Raw genomic sequence first — 16,278 nt, forward strand, 5'->3', positions numbered from 1 at the left:
TGAACTAAAATGTGCTTTTAACATACTATATCTGTATTTTAAAAAATATATTTAGTTAAAACTAGAAATACACTTGAACCCTATTTTTAAACATTTATAAATATATTTAAGACTAATTTAAAGTATAATAGTAATATATTAAAAGAATATTCAAAATGTGAAAAAAGTGTGCTAAAATACAATTTAAGTACACTTAGTGCACTTCCCTAATGTACTTAAAGTGCTCTATTTTCGGGCACTGATTTTGTACTTAATATACTAAAAGTTATTCTTAAGTACTCCTTAAGATAAACTTAAGATCATCTAAGTGTACTCAACTGTGCTATTTTGAGACACCATGAAGATGAACTAAAACGTGCTTTTAACATACTATCTCAGCATTTCCAAAAATGTATTTTGTTACCACTTATAATACATTTGAAACATATTTCATAAACCTTTAAATATACTTATTATACATAAAAAATAAACTTACTGATTATTTAAAATACAATAACAATATATGACAAATGTATACAAAGCGTATTTATAATGTATTGCCCAAATATTTTTATTAATAAAAAATACACTTGATGATTATTTAAAATACATGAATAATATATGACAAATGTATACAAAGCGTATTTATAATGTATTGCCCAAATATTTTTATTAATAAAAAATACACTTGATGATTATTTAAAATACATGAATAATATATGACAAATGTATACAAAGCGTATTTATAATGTATTGCCCAAATATTTTTATTAATAAAAAATACACTTGATGATTATTTAAAATACATGAATAATATATAATAAATGTATACAAAGCGTATTTATAATGTATTGCCCAAATATTTTTATTAATAAAAAATACACTTGATGATTATTTAAAATACATGAATAATATATGACAAATGTATACAAAGCGTATTTATAATGTATTGCCCAAATATTTTTATTAATAAAAAATACACTTGATGATTATTTAAAATACATGAATAATATATGACAAATGTATACAAAGCGTATTTATAATGTATTGCCCAAATATTTTTATTAATAAAAAATACACTTGATGATTATTTAAAATACATGAATAATATATGACAAATGTATACAAAGCGTATTTATAATGTATTGCCCAAATATTTTTATTAATAAAAAATACACTTGATGATTATTTAAAATACATGAATAATATATAATAAATGTATACATAGCGTATTTATAATGTATTTTTTATTAATAAAAATATGTGGGCAAGACATTATAATTACGCTTTGAATAAATTTATTATATATAATTGATATATTTGAATTAATTAATAAGTGTATTATAATGAATAAAAATGTATGGGCAATACATTATAAATACGTTGTCACGAAACGTGTAGGAAAGCAAAAAATAACGTCTTCAATAAAAAGTCTTCAATAAATCCTCAGGCAGAGTAACAATAGACAGGAATGGCGGGAGAAGACGTGCACACAACGAAGGAGCATAGGTGTAACGCTTGTAGCCGGACAAAGAAACAAGGAAATCAAACAAACTTATAAAGGGGAGATAATTACAACAACAGGTGGAGGGGATCACACTAATGAGCAGGAAGACCAAAAAAGGGCATGGGAGAAACCAAACAGACAGTCCAATGGGGGAAACACTGGGAAAAACCAAGACAAACAGTCCAAGGGCGTGACATACACTTTGTATACATTTATCATATATTATTCATGTATTTTAAATAATTAAGAAGTGTATTTTTTATTATTAAACATATGTGGGCAATACATTATTAATATGCTTTGTATACATTTATTATATATTATTCATGTATTTTAAATAATCAACAAGTGTATTTTTTTTGTAATAAAAATATGTGGGAAATACATTATAAATACGCCTTGCATACATTTGTTATATATTTATGTATTTTAAATAATCAACAAATGTATTTTTTATTGATAAAAATATCTGGGCAATACATTATAAATACGCTTTGTATACATTTGTTATATATTATTCATGTATTTTAAATAATCAGTAAGTTTATTTTTTATGTATAATTAGTATATTTATAGGTTTATGAAATATGTTTCAATCCTATTAGAAGTGGTAACAAAATACATTTTTTGGAAATGCTGAGATAGTATGTAAAAAGCACATTTTAGTTCATCTTCATGGTGTCTCAAAATAGCACAGTTGAGTACACTTAGATGATCTTAAGTTTATCTTAACATATACTTAAGAATAACTTTTAGTATATAGAGTACAAAATTAGTGGCCGAAAATAGAGCACTTTAAGTACATTAGGGAAGTGCACTAAGTGTACTTAAATTGTATTTTAGCACACTTTTTTCACACTTTGTATATTCTTTTAATATATTATTGCTATACTTTAAATGAGTCATAAATATATTTATAAATGTTCAAAAGTAGGGTTCAAGTGTATTTCTAGTTGTAACTAAATATATTTTTTTAAATACAGATATAGTATGTTAAAAGCACATTTTAGTTCAATTTCATGGTGTCTCAAAATAGCACAGTTGAGTACACTTAGATGGTATTAAGTTTATCTTAACATATACTTAATACTATTTTTTAGTACAATAAGTACAAAATTAGTGTGCGAAAATAGAGTACTTTTAGTACATTACTGAAAAGTGTACTAAGTATACTTAAATAAAGTGTATTTTAGTGCACTTTTTTTAACCTGGGAGAATTACCACACTCAAAATCAGTTTAAGTGTTAGTGATAATAATGCATTCATATTAAGTGTACTTAAGTACAACTTTTGAGAAAATGTACTTCTACTACAGTACATTACTAATAGATTTTTAATAAAATCAATTTAATGTAAACTTAAAATTACCACACTCAAAATCAATTTAAGTGTTAGTGATAATAATGCATTCACATTAAGTGTACTTAGGTACAACTTTTGGGAAAATGTACTTCTACTACAGTACATTACTAATAGATTTTTAATAAAATCAATTTAATGTAAACTTAAAATTACCACACTCAAAATCAATTTAAGTGTTAGTGATAATAATGCATTCATATTAAGTGTACTTAAGTACAACTTTTGAGAAAATGTACTTCTACTACAGTACATTACTAATAGATTTTTAATAAAATCAATTTAATGTAAACTTAAAATTACCACACTCAAAATCAATTTAAGTGTTAGTGATAATAATGCATTCACATTAAGTGTACTTAAGTACAACTTTTGGGAAAATGTACTTCTACTACAGTACATTACTAATAGATTTTTAATAAAATCAATTTAATGTAAACTTAAAATTACCACACTCAAAATCAATTTAAGTGTTAGTGATAATAATGCATTCACATTAAGTGTACTTAAGTACAACTTTTGAGAAAATGTACTTCTACTACAATACATTACTAATAGATTTTTAATAAAATCAATTTAATGTAAACTTAAAATTACCACACTCAAAATCAATTTAAGTGTTAGTGATAATAATGCATTCATATTAAGTGTACTTAAGTACAACTTTTGGGAAAATGTACTTCTACTACAATACATTACTAATAGATTTTTTATATATTAACTTATTTTAAACTCAAGATTAGTATGTAAAGAGTGTACTAAAAATCAACTAATGTTTAAAGCATTTAAAGCACACTTTTGAAAAACACACTAATAAAACTCTTTTGGATGTTTTTTCTGTAGTGTACTTTATTGTAGTACACTAAAAAAATATTTAAGTATTACTGGTATTTAGTATACTTTTGTCAAGTGTACTAAAGTCCTACTGAAGTATAAACATACTTTTAATTAGTAAATTTATAGTGTATAACCATCAAATTTTTATTTAACACAAAAAAAAAAACAATGTACTAAAAATGTATTTGCGGGTATTTAAGTGTATTTTAATTGCATTTAAGTATATTTTTTTTTCACCTGGGCATATATACAGTACAGACCAAAAGTTTGGACACACCTTCTCATTCAGGTGTGTCCAAACTTTTGGTCTGTACTGTAGATATGAATTCAACTGAAAAAACTTGTGAAAAAATATCTTTCAGGTGGTAAAATAGTAAATAGCAAATAGTGGCGCTCTGCAGCCACCTACTAGTAAAAGTTATTTGTAGTTGTTTTTTTTTTACTTTTAAAACTGGATTTTCCAAAAGATGGGCAAAAATCTTACACTAAACCATGTGAAATTATCCATGTTATCCCCATGAATTAAAGTTAGAAATGTGGGTCTTTTATAAAGTGAATTTTACACAAAAAGCAGTTTTTGTATAAAAACCCATTTTAAAAAATGTTTATTTATTAATTTATATATATTTAAAAAATATCACTAACCCACTGAAAACTGCACAAATGTAGAGTAAAAACTGCTGCTCAAAAGTTTGGGATTAGTAATATGTAATATATTAATAAAATATATTAATATGTAATATATTAATAAAATACATATTAATGTATTTAATATATATATTAAAAACTTACTAATCCCAAACTTTTGAGCAGCAGTGTATGCATAGAGTAAAATTTTTTGTTGAACTAACCCCATAAGTTCCTGATTGACCTGGTAAATGAGTGATAAAGCTTTCAGACAGGATAGTAAGTCATGTTTTTGTGGCTGGTCGTGTGTTATCTGAAGCGGACCACCAGCTGACTTTTGCAGTTGTCATCTCTGTGCATGAGTGTAGATAGTATGAGAGATGACTGCATATACACATATGGCCATTTATAAACAGGATGGAAGAGTTTTGACCAGTAATGAAATGGGAATCTTTCCCATTATAGTTTCTGTTTGTCGAACAGGGGAGCCAATGGGTTTAGTGAGCATTTGTTGAATTATAAGGTTTATGTTGAGGCCTCAAATTAGATTAAACGGGTGTGTTCAATTCTCACGGGCGACACCGAAGACAGCATGAGTTTTGAGATGATCACTTCTTGGGAAAGCCCCACCAGCACACACACAGATGTTGAAGAATCAGTTATGGCTGTTCTGAGAACACACATTCTTACAGATGCAACTAATCAACCACAGAAAATTAGATTCTTGTTCATTGAGGGTTCCCATGTTTGCAATTATAAACAGCTCAAATAGTCATGCATTTGTCATAGCAATGCTCTCATTAATTTTTTTAATATTGTGCTTGGGTCACAGCCCAAAATACCACTGTAAAAAGGTACCATGATATTATAAATTATTTAATAGATATTTAATTAGATCATATAATAGTAATTAATAAGTAGTAATAATTGCATTAATTATTATTGATATTATCATTATTATAAGTAGCAGACAATTATTTGTTTAATAATTGTAATAATATTATTACATTTTTTAATGTATTGTTATTAGAAATAATTTAAAATAATTATTTTATATAATTAAATAAAATTATAAGTATTTATTTTTTACAGGTATTAATGAATCAATATTATTATTAGTAAAATATTTTTCATAAATATTTACTATTGTCGTTATTTATATTATTACTTATTTTATTATTCATATATTTTATGAATTTTATTTTACATTTTTATGTAACTATTTTGTATTACTACTACTACTACTACTACTACTACTAATAATAATAATAATATTAATAATTGTTTTGTTAAAGTTACATAGTTATATAGTTATTTTTATTATTAGTTTTTTAAAATAATTATTTTATATGATTAATAATTATTATTTTTATTTGTATAATTATTAATTATTTTAAATATTTACTATTGGTATTTATATTTTTTATTTATATTGTATTTATCATTATAAATAAAAAGTATGTAATTGTTTTATTTTACTACTACTAATAATAATAATAATTGATTTTATTATAGTTATTACTTTATTTTAAATAATTATTTTATATGATTAAAAATTATAATTTTTATTTGTAAAATTATTAATTTTAAATGTTTATATTAATATTAATTGTAAATTAATTAATTCTTTAGTTATTAGTGAACTATAAATATTTATTGTTGTTGTTATTTATTGTATTATATTATTTATATAATTTGTTAATTTTATTTAATGTTGTATTTATCATAATTATAAATCTAAAAATATTTTTTGTTGTTTTTATTTGACTACTAATGCTACTAATAATTATTAACAAAATATTTTGGTTATTATAGTTATTATTAGTTTTTTCTAATTATTTTTAATTATTACGATTTATAATTATAATATATAAATATTATAAACGTTTTATTTGTATAATTATTAATTATTTAAATTATTAATGAATTATAAATATTTAATATTGTTACTTTTTATTATTTATTATATTTGTATTAATTTAATTTAATTCATACTGTATTTATCATTGTTATAAATAAAAAATATTTTTAATATTTACTACTACTACTAATATTTTTATTATTAGTTTTTTATAATTATTTAATGATTAATATTTTTGTGGAATTATTAATGAATTAATATTATTAGGAGTCAAATATTTATTAATATATTTTTTAATATTTGATTTATTATTATTATTATTATCGTTTTTATTATTATTATTATTATTATTGTACCAAAACGGTACCAAAAAAGGTTATTATGTATTTGGTATCCCTTTATCTGAAAAATAGTTTATTTTCAGATAGAGTTTATCCTTAAATGCTTGTTTATAATATATGCAATAAAATGTCTCTGTGAAAGGATGTAACTTGTTTTTGCCTTGTTTTATTTTCATATTTAAAGTAACCCATTGCAAACCTGCCCACACTCTCTGATATAACATGAGCACAGCTAGCATGTCTTCGAATCATAGACAAGTTTCTTAATTTACCATGACAATCCTATATAACATGGTCATCAATGGCTGTCAACTTACTTGCCTTTACATGAAGCAACTGGTGTTTTTTAATTAGAATACTTGATTCCCAGATTCCTTCTAAGGGTGTTGTATCCATTCAAAACGAATCAAAGCCAGTGAAGGGAGACAAGAACAAGAAACAAAGGAGATCGAAAGAGAGAGAGGGAGAATCTGCATTTTGGGATGGATCGATTTTCATAGTCTCACGGTTTTCGGGTCAGTCTTGTAACGCGGAATTGAGTTTCAGATTCCCACAGAGGGGCTTCAGGGAGGTGGGGAAGTCAGGAGAATGAAGGGATGAGCTAAGCAGAACTGTGAAGGAGTGTAAATTGAAAAACATGAAGAGCCGCTCTGTGAACTCATTCTTCGAGGGCAGTGCAACCTGTCTGAAGGTTTTTTCCACAACCACTGGTTTGAATTAAAGCATGACAAAAAGCTGCATTAAACATCATTTGTCTTCATGGAAACGCTCATGGTCTCTTTCATTGTCTTTAAAGAAGTGTTGCAGGTTAAATGCAGGTTAAACCCTATCATCAGCATATCATGCTGTCAGTTACTACAGAAAGTAATTCATACTCTTCACTCTGTTCATAAAAACAAACAAAACGTGTTTACAGTAATGCACTTCCCATGGGAGTCTATAGGGCTAGACATTGCAGCAGAATAAATGTTAAAATACATCATGTTTTGAAACTATTGCCACAAGATAAATCTGAAGTCAACTTAATTTTTGTGCACTTTTGTTTGTTACAGACTAAGGTTTTGAGTCATAATCCACATACACTGCCGTTCAAAAGTTCAAAAGGATCAGTAAGATTTTTATCGTTATTAAAGAAGTCTCTTATGCTCATCAAGGCTGCATATATTTAATTAAAACACAGAAAAAATGTAATATTGTGAATGTTTAAAATAATGGTTTTCTATTTTAATATATTTTAAAATATATTTTAATTCTGTGATGCAAAGCTGAATTTTCTTAAGTCATTACTCCAGTCTTCAGTGTCACATGATCCTTCAGAAATAATTCTGATATGCTGATTTATTATCAATGTTGGAAACAGTTGTGCTGCTTAATATTTTTTTGGAACCTATGAAACTTTTTTAGGATCCTTTTATGAATGAATGTTAAAAAGCGCAGCGTTTATTTCAAATAGAATAATTTATACTTTATGCTTATGCTTATTTTTTTAATAATTTATACTGCTTTTCAAAGGTTTAGGGTCAGATGTTTTTTCTTTTTTCTTTTTTTTTATATTATATTGTTAGAAAAGATGTCTATTTTAAATAAATTCTGTACTTTTAAACAGTTTATTCATCAAAAAAATCCTGAAAAAGGTATCACAGGGTCCAAAAAAATATTAAGCAGCACAACTGTTTCCAACATTAATAATAAATCAGCATATTAGAATGATTTCTGAAAAATCATGTGACACTGAAGACTGAGTAATGATGCTGAAAATGCAGCTTTTCATTGCAGAAATTAATTACATTTAAAAGTATATTAAAATACAAACTCATTATTTTAAATTGTAATAATATTTCATAATACAGTTTTTGTTCAGTATTTTTGATCAAACAAATGCAGCCTTGATGAGCAGAAGAGATTCATTTAAAAAACATAAAAAATCTTACTTATCCCAAACTTTCCAACAGCAGTGTATTTTAACTTTTATGTGACACAGGACCACAAAACCAGTCATAAGTGTCCATTTTTTAAATGTAAATAAGCTTTGCATTGATGTATGGTTTGTTAGGATAGAACAATATTTGAAAATCTAGTATCTGAGGGTGCAAAAAAATCTAAATAATGAGAAAATCTCCTTTAAAGTTCTTGCATATTACTAATCAAAAAACAAGTTTTTATATATTTACGGTAGGAAATTTACAAAATATCTTCATAGAACATGAACTTTCGTAATATCGTAATGATTTTTTGGCATCTATCAATCTGTATCTGTTAATTTTGTATTCTTCCAAAGGCTAATCACCTGTATACATCCCAGTATCTCTTTCACACTAGCTTGGAAATCTATTATTACTTCCCTTTTTCCAAGAACACGTGCCAGCAGCTGCAAAAATAAACACCAGCCACACTAGACTGAGAGAAAAGAGCGTCCAACTCATAGCCTGATTTTTTTTTTTTTTTTTTTCAGCCAACCTGTGCAGCGAACCTCATCCCTGTCCGAACGCCACAGATGACCGCTTATACACAAAGACGTCTGTTTTGGGGTTAATTTAGCAAAACAGAAACACAGGGCAACTCTAATAGCCTTGACCCAGGTGTCTTTTGATAGCTGACATGGCACTGACACAGACAAATAATTGACATAAAACACCAGGAATGTGCCTTAAGAAAGAAAACCAGGTCCATGTGTTCAAAAAAATGACTGTTTTCAGACAAGTTTCCTTTGGTTGGCCAAACAGTCCAGCACCAAACACATGATATGTATTAGTAAAGTTAGTAAATATGCAAAATCATTACATTTTAGCAGCCTACAGTACTTTCCCACTGTCTCACTGCTAGAAAAAACTCTATAATTTTCAGCTGTTCTGAAGAGTGAAAAACTGCACATGCAGAAACATCTGTTGTTATAATAGTTTGTCCTACCTTCTTCAGAGCTCTTCTATTCCATAGCCGGGTTACGTCTGACAACTAAGCGAATGCACATTTGTGCTCATCTCTGCTGTAGCGTGCATGCGTGTGTGTTGCAGCAGCAGATGTCTGTTGACTCCTGATAGCGTGTGTTTCTCCAACAGCCAGAAATGACACCTGATTCTGAGAAGCCGCTTGTACAGAGCGAAAGCAAAGCGACTGAATGCATCAAACGCAACTGTAGCGTTCTCCTAGTTGAGCCGGTCTCACAATGCTCCCTCGTTGGCTTTAACTTTTCTCCCTCTCTCTCCTTTTCTCCTCCCATTTTTGTTCGTTGGAGAGTCTCACACACACTCCCTTGTCATTTCTCTCCTCTGTCACACCAGGCAGGAAACACATCAAAGCTGTAAATTCAGAATTCTTCCATATTTTCTTGGCCGCTCGGCACATTTGGCACAGCGGATGGACTGAAAAACTTGGAACTGTTTCCGTGCAAACTGTACAAGTCCATTAAATATCCTGTGAATATGCTTGTGGGACGCCTGGCCAAGACCCCCAATGGCTCGTCTGAATTAAACTATACTGTTTTCCACATATTTTCAAACACTGTCTGGTGTTGAAAGAGGCATAATTCCTGTTTATGGGGCAGTGGGGTTTGCATACTGGCAAACAGTTTGTTGGAATTTTTTAATTCTGTCCTCCAAACTAAAATTCAAGATCATATTTTTGTAACATTGGATAAAAGTGAACATTCATACAAGTCAAAAGTGATTGGTGGAGCTATTCTCTTATGACAGTTAAAGTCAAAAGTTTACATACACCTTGCAGAATCTGCAAAATGTTAATTATTTTTCACATAAAAGATGTTTACATGTAGCCCGTAAGAGGAAATAATAGTTTTAAAATGACCACTTTCAAAAGTTCACATACACTTGATTCTTAATACTGTGTTGTTACCTGAATGATCAACAGCTGTTTTATTTTTCTTTAGTGATAGTTGTTCTTGAGTCCCTTGTTTGTCCTGAAGTTTACCCGCTGTTCTTCAGAAAAATCCTTCAGGTCCTACAAACTGTTTGGTTTTTAGCATTTTTGTGTATTTGAAGCCTTTCCAACAATGACTGTATGATTTGAAGATTAGGGTCAATTTAAGTTTTGTCTTCTGGGAAACATGTAAGTATCTTCTGTAGCTTCTGAAGAGCAGTACTAAATAAAAAAATATGACATTTAAGCAAAATAAGAAAAATGTGCACATCTTCATTCTGTTCAAAAGTTTTTACTCCCTCTAATGCATTGGTTTTTTCTTCTTCTTGAGCATCAGTGAGTGTTTGAACCTTTAATAGTTGCATATGAGTCTCTCAGTTGTCCTCAGTGTGAAAAGATGGATCTCAAAATCATACAGTCATTGTTGGAAAGGGTTCAAATACACACAAATGCTGAAAAACCAAAGAATTTGTGGGACCTGAAGGATTTTTTCTGAAGAATAGCAGGCAGTTGTTCTTAACTGTTCAGGACAAACAAGGAACTCATGAACAAAAACTAAACAAAAAATTACATCTCTAAATTAAAAAAAAAAAAAACAGCTGTGGATCATTCAGGTAACAACACAGTATTAAGAATCAAGTGTATGTGAACCTTTGAACAGGAGCATTTTTTATAAATTCAACTATTATTTTTTCTTGTGGACTATATGTAACCATCTTTTATGTGAAATATCTTATTCAGGTCAGTACTAAATAAACAACAACATGCATATGTAAACTTTTCACTTCAACTGTATATTTTATAATGTCATTTATTCATGTGATTCCAAAGTTTAATTTTCAAAAACATTTATGAAACATTTATTTATTGTCAATGTCGATTTATATTTTCACTGTTTTATATCATTGTGCTTTATATAAACTGATACATTTTTTCAAAATTCTTTAATGAATATAAAGTTCAAAAGAACAGCATTTATTTGAAATAGAAGTATTATTATAAATGCATAAAATATATTATTATAAATGTCTTTACTGTCACTTTTGATGCAACACAGTTAAATATTAGTTTCTTAAAAAAAAGTAAGGAAAACAAAATCTTACTGACCCCAAACTTTTGAAATGTATGTTGTACTTTTACGCAATTACTATTAAATTGCTATCAACTGTTGTTTTTAAAACCAAAACAAGGATTTTCTGTACTGTTTTTTCCTTAATGTCCCTGGTGAAAAAACAGCTAAAACCAGCCTAGGTGGTCATAGCTGGTCGGCAGGCTGGTTTTAGAGGGGTTTTGGCCTTTTTTCCAGCCTGACCAGCCTGGCCAGGCTGGGAGACCAGCTAAAACCAGCTACTTCCAGCTTAAACCAGCCAATACCAGCCAACCAGCCTAGGCTGGTTTTAGCTGTTTTTTTCAGCAGGGGTCTCTTTCCACTTTCCTATTTTTCAAATTTGTTTGTTTGTTTATTTATTTATTTATTGCTAAAAGCAAACTATGCATAATTTCATACATGAATGTTGTGGAAAATGGCTTTTGTACTTTTAGATAGTATGTGTGAAATCATGCCATTATGCATGTCACAAAAGATCTAAGTGAGTTCAGTGAACTGTATATTTTCTCCCTAATGGTGGAAATATTTAAGACCTCAAGACCTTAAAGATTGTTTATAGAAAGTGACTTAAAAAATAAACCTGCCTTGACATATATTCACAGCAGTAAAAGTTTGACAACTAACTTCTTGCTAAAATTATGCCACATCTACCCCCTGCTGGTTATACGCTACTATTACACCTATGTCTGGTTCCAGATGTTTCAAAGTGGTGGAATAAAAGTTTTAGGCATGAGAAAACATAAAGAAAGAGAAAAATGTAGTTTGTAGTATGGTAAGATGAACTGAAGGAGTGTTTATGGTTTAAATATTCTTGAAGCGATGAACTTCTTAAACTCCTGCCAGAGATACTCTGGGCTCAGAGCCAAGGAAGGAGCAGAAGGGGAGAAAAGGAGAGGCAGGGAGCTTTAGGGATTTGTTATGTGCTCCTAAACAGATGCCCTGATAATTTCCTTCATGTACGTCATCTTACCTTCACATTCTCAACCTCCCTACCTACTGCTGAAAAAATATGCATATAAACATGAACAGAGCTGCATCTAGACCCGAAAGTATTTGAACTCTTCAGTCACATTTAAAAAATGCCTGAATTTCTTTGCATTAAATCAAGTGTATTTTGCACCCAAATCCTGCAGGATCTTTTCTCATCATTAACCCTTCTTCATCATATTTTCTCTATGTATTTCTCTATTTTTAACGAATATATGTGACCCTGGACCCAGTCATAAGGGTCAGTTTTTTTATTCAAGATGTATACATTTATACATACAACTATTTGAAAATCTGGAATCTGAGGCTGTAAAACAATCTAAATATTAAGAAAATCACCTTTAAAGTTGTCCAAATAAAGTTCTTAGCAATGCATATTACTATTTAAAAATTAAGTTTTGATATATTTACAGTAAGAAATTTACTAAATATCTTCATGTAACATGATATGATTTTTGGCATGAAAGAAAAATCAATACTTTTGACCCATACAATGTTTTGTTGGCTATTGCTACAATTACACCTTTGCTACTTATGACTGGTTTTGTGGTTCAGGGTCAAGGTGTAGACATTTGCTAGACATGTTCAGAGAACACATAGACAGCAGCTTGACCTACAGCTTCAAAATATATATATATTTTTGGAAGTTGCAAAAAAAAAAAAGAAGATTATTTGAACATATTTTGCAAAAAAAGTCATTCTGTTTCAAAATTGCATGCTTAATTCAACGCATTGCTTGTCACTTTGTGATTAATTGTGTAATGCAGCATTTCTTTCTTTCTTTCTTTCTTTGCATCTCTTCAAGTCAGTTTACCATATGTGCAGGGATGCAGCAGATGGTTTGGAAATCAGCTGCTGTGAGGAACCTCAATCAGTGTGACAGTGAGATGTGTGCAGGTGAACACACACGAGGGGAACATCCTCTCACTGCAGCGCCGAATGAACACCACCCCTTAAAAACAGACTCAACAGAGGTATTCCCTATATTTGTCCCTGATATTACAAAACTACATCTATGCTAATGTGTGCATTCATGTCAGTGAAAGTGAAGGGTTCCTTTATAGGGGCTAGTGTGATGTTTTAGAGATGAAACGCAGGGCTTTGATCCTGTGAGCCATGAGTATCACTTTTGCAGCCTTGAATGAGACACGTAACCCCAGGTTGCTTCTGATGGATTGTCTTTGACTATATTGCATGCTGTTCAGTTTCTTCACATTCTTTTTATTCAGTTGACAATAAAAAATGTCTGATATTATGAGTCAAAAAAGAAGCCAAGAGGTCAAGATTGTAATGCACACACTGTAAATACCGTTGCGTTATGCATTACATTCACTTATTTAGCAAGTGCACTTCATTTATGACAAAAATAGCTTCTGTCTTGAGCTACTTGCAAAAGTTGTGGCATGAGATATGCACATTCTGTAGTAAGAACGCATCTGCCAAGCACAAAAATGTCAATTGCATTTAAAAAAAAGTTGAGAAAATGAATTATTTATGAATTAACAATTGCTAAGAGCTGAAGGTCTCTTTACAGTGTGCTCCTCAAAGTCCCGGAGTCATTTCAGCGGAGTTTATCTACAATGCTCTTGGCGGAGTTTTATAAATAAGGTTGTTTGGCTCAGCAGTCCACATGTAACTCAGCCACGGCAAGAACACGATTACAAGCCAAAACCACTGCCAAAAACCTTTAGCGGAAGATGCCAAATTCAGTTTCTCTGTCATCCTCTGGAAAGTTTTGCAAAGTTGCAAACTTTTGAAATTGTAAATATTTTATTTTGATGTATGTGAGATGGGGATTTATCTGGAATAATGCTAAACTTTGGCAGTAGGTTTAATGCTCATCAACTACTGGATTGGCAGATCATAATAAAGTAATTTATTTGAGGGCCGTGATGAGACTTCAAGTCAAATGAAAGTCATCCTTAACTTTAAGAGAAAATCCATGTGATTTTTTTTTTTAAGGATTACTCCACTTCCAAAATAAAAATTTCCTGATAATTTACTCACTTCATCCAAGATGTTCATGTCTTTCTTTCTGCAGTTGCAAAGAAATTATGTTTTTTGAGGAAAACATTCCAGGATTTTTCTTCATATAGTGGACTTCAATGGTGCTCAACGGCTGGAAGGTTATGCATTAAATGCAGTTTCAGTGCAGCTTCAAAAGGCTTTACATGATCCCAACGGAGGAATAAGGGTCTTATCTAGCAAAATGATCGGTTATTTTTTTTTATTACAATTTATATACTTTTTAACCTCAAATGCTTGTCTTATCTAGCTCTGCAATATGTACTCTGTGCACTCTGGTTCAATACAGTTAGGCTATGTCGAAAAACTCCCCTCTAATTTCAAACACCCTTTACAAAAAAAAAAGGTAAAACAGGGATGTAGGATGATTTTGAAATTAGAGAAGAAAATAAGATGGGAGTTTTTCAACATACCTTAACCGGAGTGCAGAGTACGCAAGCGCATCGCAGAGCTAGACAAGATGAGCATTTGTGGTTAAAAAGTGTAGATAAGACCCTTATCCCTTGGCTAGGATCATTTAGAGCCATTTGAAGCTGCATTTTTAACCTTCAATACTTTGAGCACCATCAAAGTTCACTAAATGGAGAAAAATTCTAAAATGTTTTTCTCCAAAAAACGTAATTTATTTGCAATTGAAGAAAGAAAGACATGAACATCTTGGATGACGTGGGTGAGTAAATTATCAGGAAATTTTTATTTTGGAAGTGGAGTAATCTTTTAAGTCAAATCAAAGTCATCCTCAACTTTAAGAGAAAATCCATGTGATTTTTAATACTAGTGTGTGTTTTGCGATGTAAAAACTAAATAGGAGGCTACAGAATGAAGGTGAAAAGTTATTTTACATTTAGACATTTATCAGACGCTTTTATCCAAAGCGATTTACAAAAGAGGACAATGGAAGCAATCAAAAACAACAAAAGAGCAATAACATGCAAGTGCTATGACAAGTCTCATTTAGCCTAATGCAGTACATTTATCAAGGTTTTATTTTAAATTATATAATAAATAAAAAGAAAATAGATAGAATAAAAAGAAAAAGCAAGCTAGTGTTAGAGGCCTAAAAATATAGAGATAAAATAAGAACAGAGAAGCTAGTGTTAGTTCGTTTTTTTAATACAAGCTGTAAGTAAATTAATATAGAATAAGTCTAAAAGGGCAAGTTTTTTTATTAAGTTATATTAGCTACATGCAAACAAAAGTGCAAACAAATATGCTGTTCAAATGTTTGTTAAACTTTTTTGAAGAAATATAAAATTCTCTTTTGCTGACCAATTTATTTGATTAAAATTCCAGTAAAAATCATCAAATATAATTTATTTCTGTGATGCAAAGCATCATTACTCCAGTCAGTGTCATCCTTCAGACATCATTCTGATAAGCTGATTTGCTGCTCAACAAACATTTCTTCTTAATATCAATGTTATGATGCTTAATATTTTTGTAGAAACCATGATGCATGTTTTTCAGGATGCATAAGGACATTTCAAATGACATTATAAAAGTCTTTACTGTCAATTTGATCAAGCAAGTGTCCTTGCTGAATACAAGTATTAATTTCTTTAAAAATAAAAAAGAAACTTTTAAAAAATGCACTTTTGTGTTATTCCTTATAAAACACTGTACTGTGGTGGTGCCATCATTTACAAAGAAGTATCAAGAAGTACTATGGTACTACCAGGGTTCTGTACAGTGTTTCACATGTTATTACATAGCTATATTAGATATACCGTGGTATATTTCAAAGTACCATATGATACCATAGTCTTGCACTATG

The 16,278-nt window shown here is 29.5% G+C and overlaps 1 protein-coding gene across 1 annotated transcript in view; it reads right to left on the reverse strand.

Moving 5' to 3' along the window:
• ripor3 (RIPOR family member 3) overlaps positions 1-9,649 on the reverse strand; it is a 50,615-nt gene extending 40,966 nt beyond the window's left edge. The window contains exon 1 of the mRNA XM_073852586.1: positions 9,419-9,649. The gene's annotated coding sequence lies outside the window, so the exon portion shown is untranslated. The remainder of the gene's footprint in view (positions 1-9,418) is intronic.
• Between the last annotated feature and the right edge of the window lie 6,629 nt (positions 9,650-16,278).

This window comes from Garra rufa, chromosome 12, assembly GCF_049309525.1.
Source record: "Garra rufa chromosome 12, GarRuf1.0, whole genome shotgun sequence".
Classification (NCBI taxonomy): Eukaryota; Metazoa; Chordata; class Actinopteri; order Cypriniformes; family Cyprinidae; genus Garra; species Garra rufa.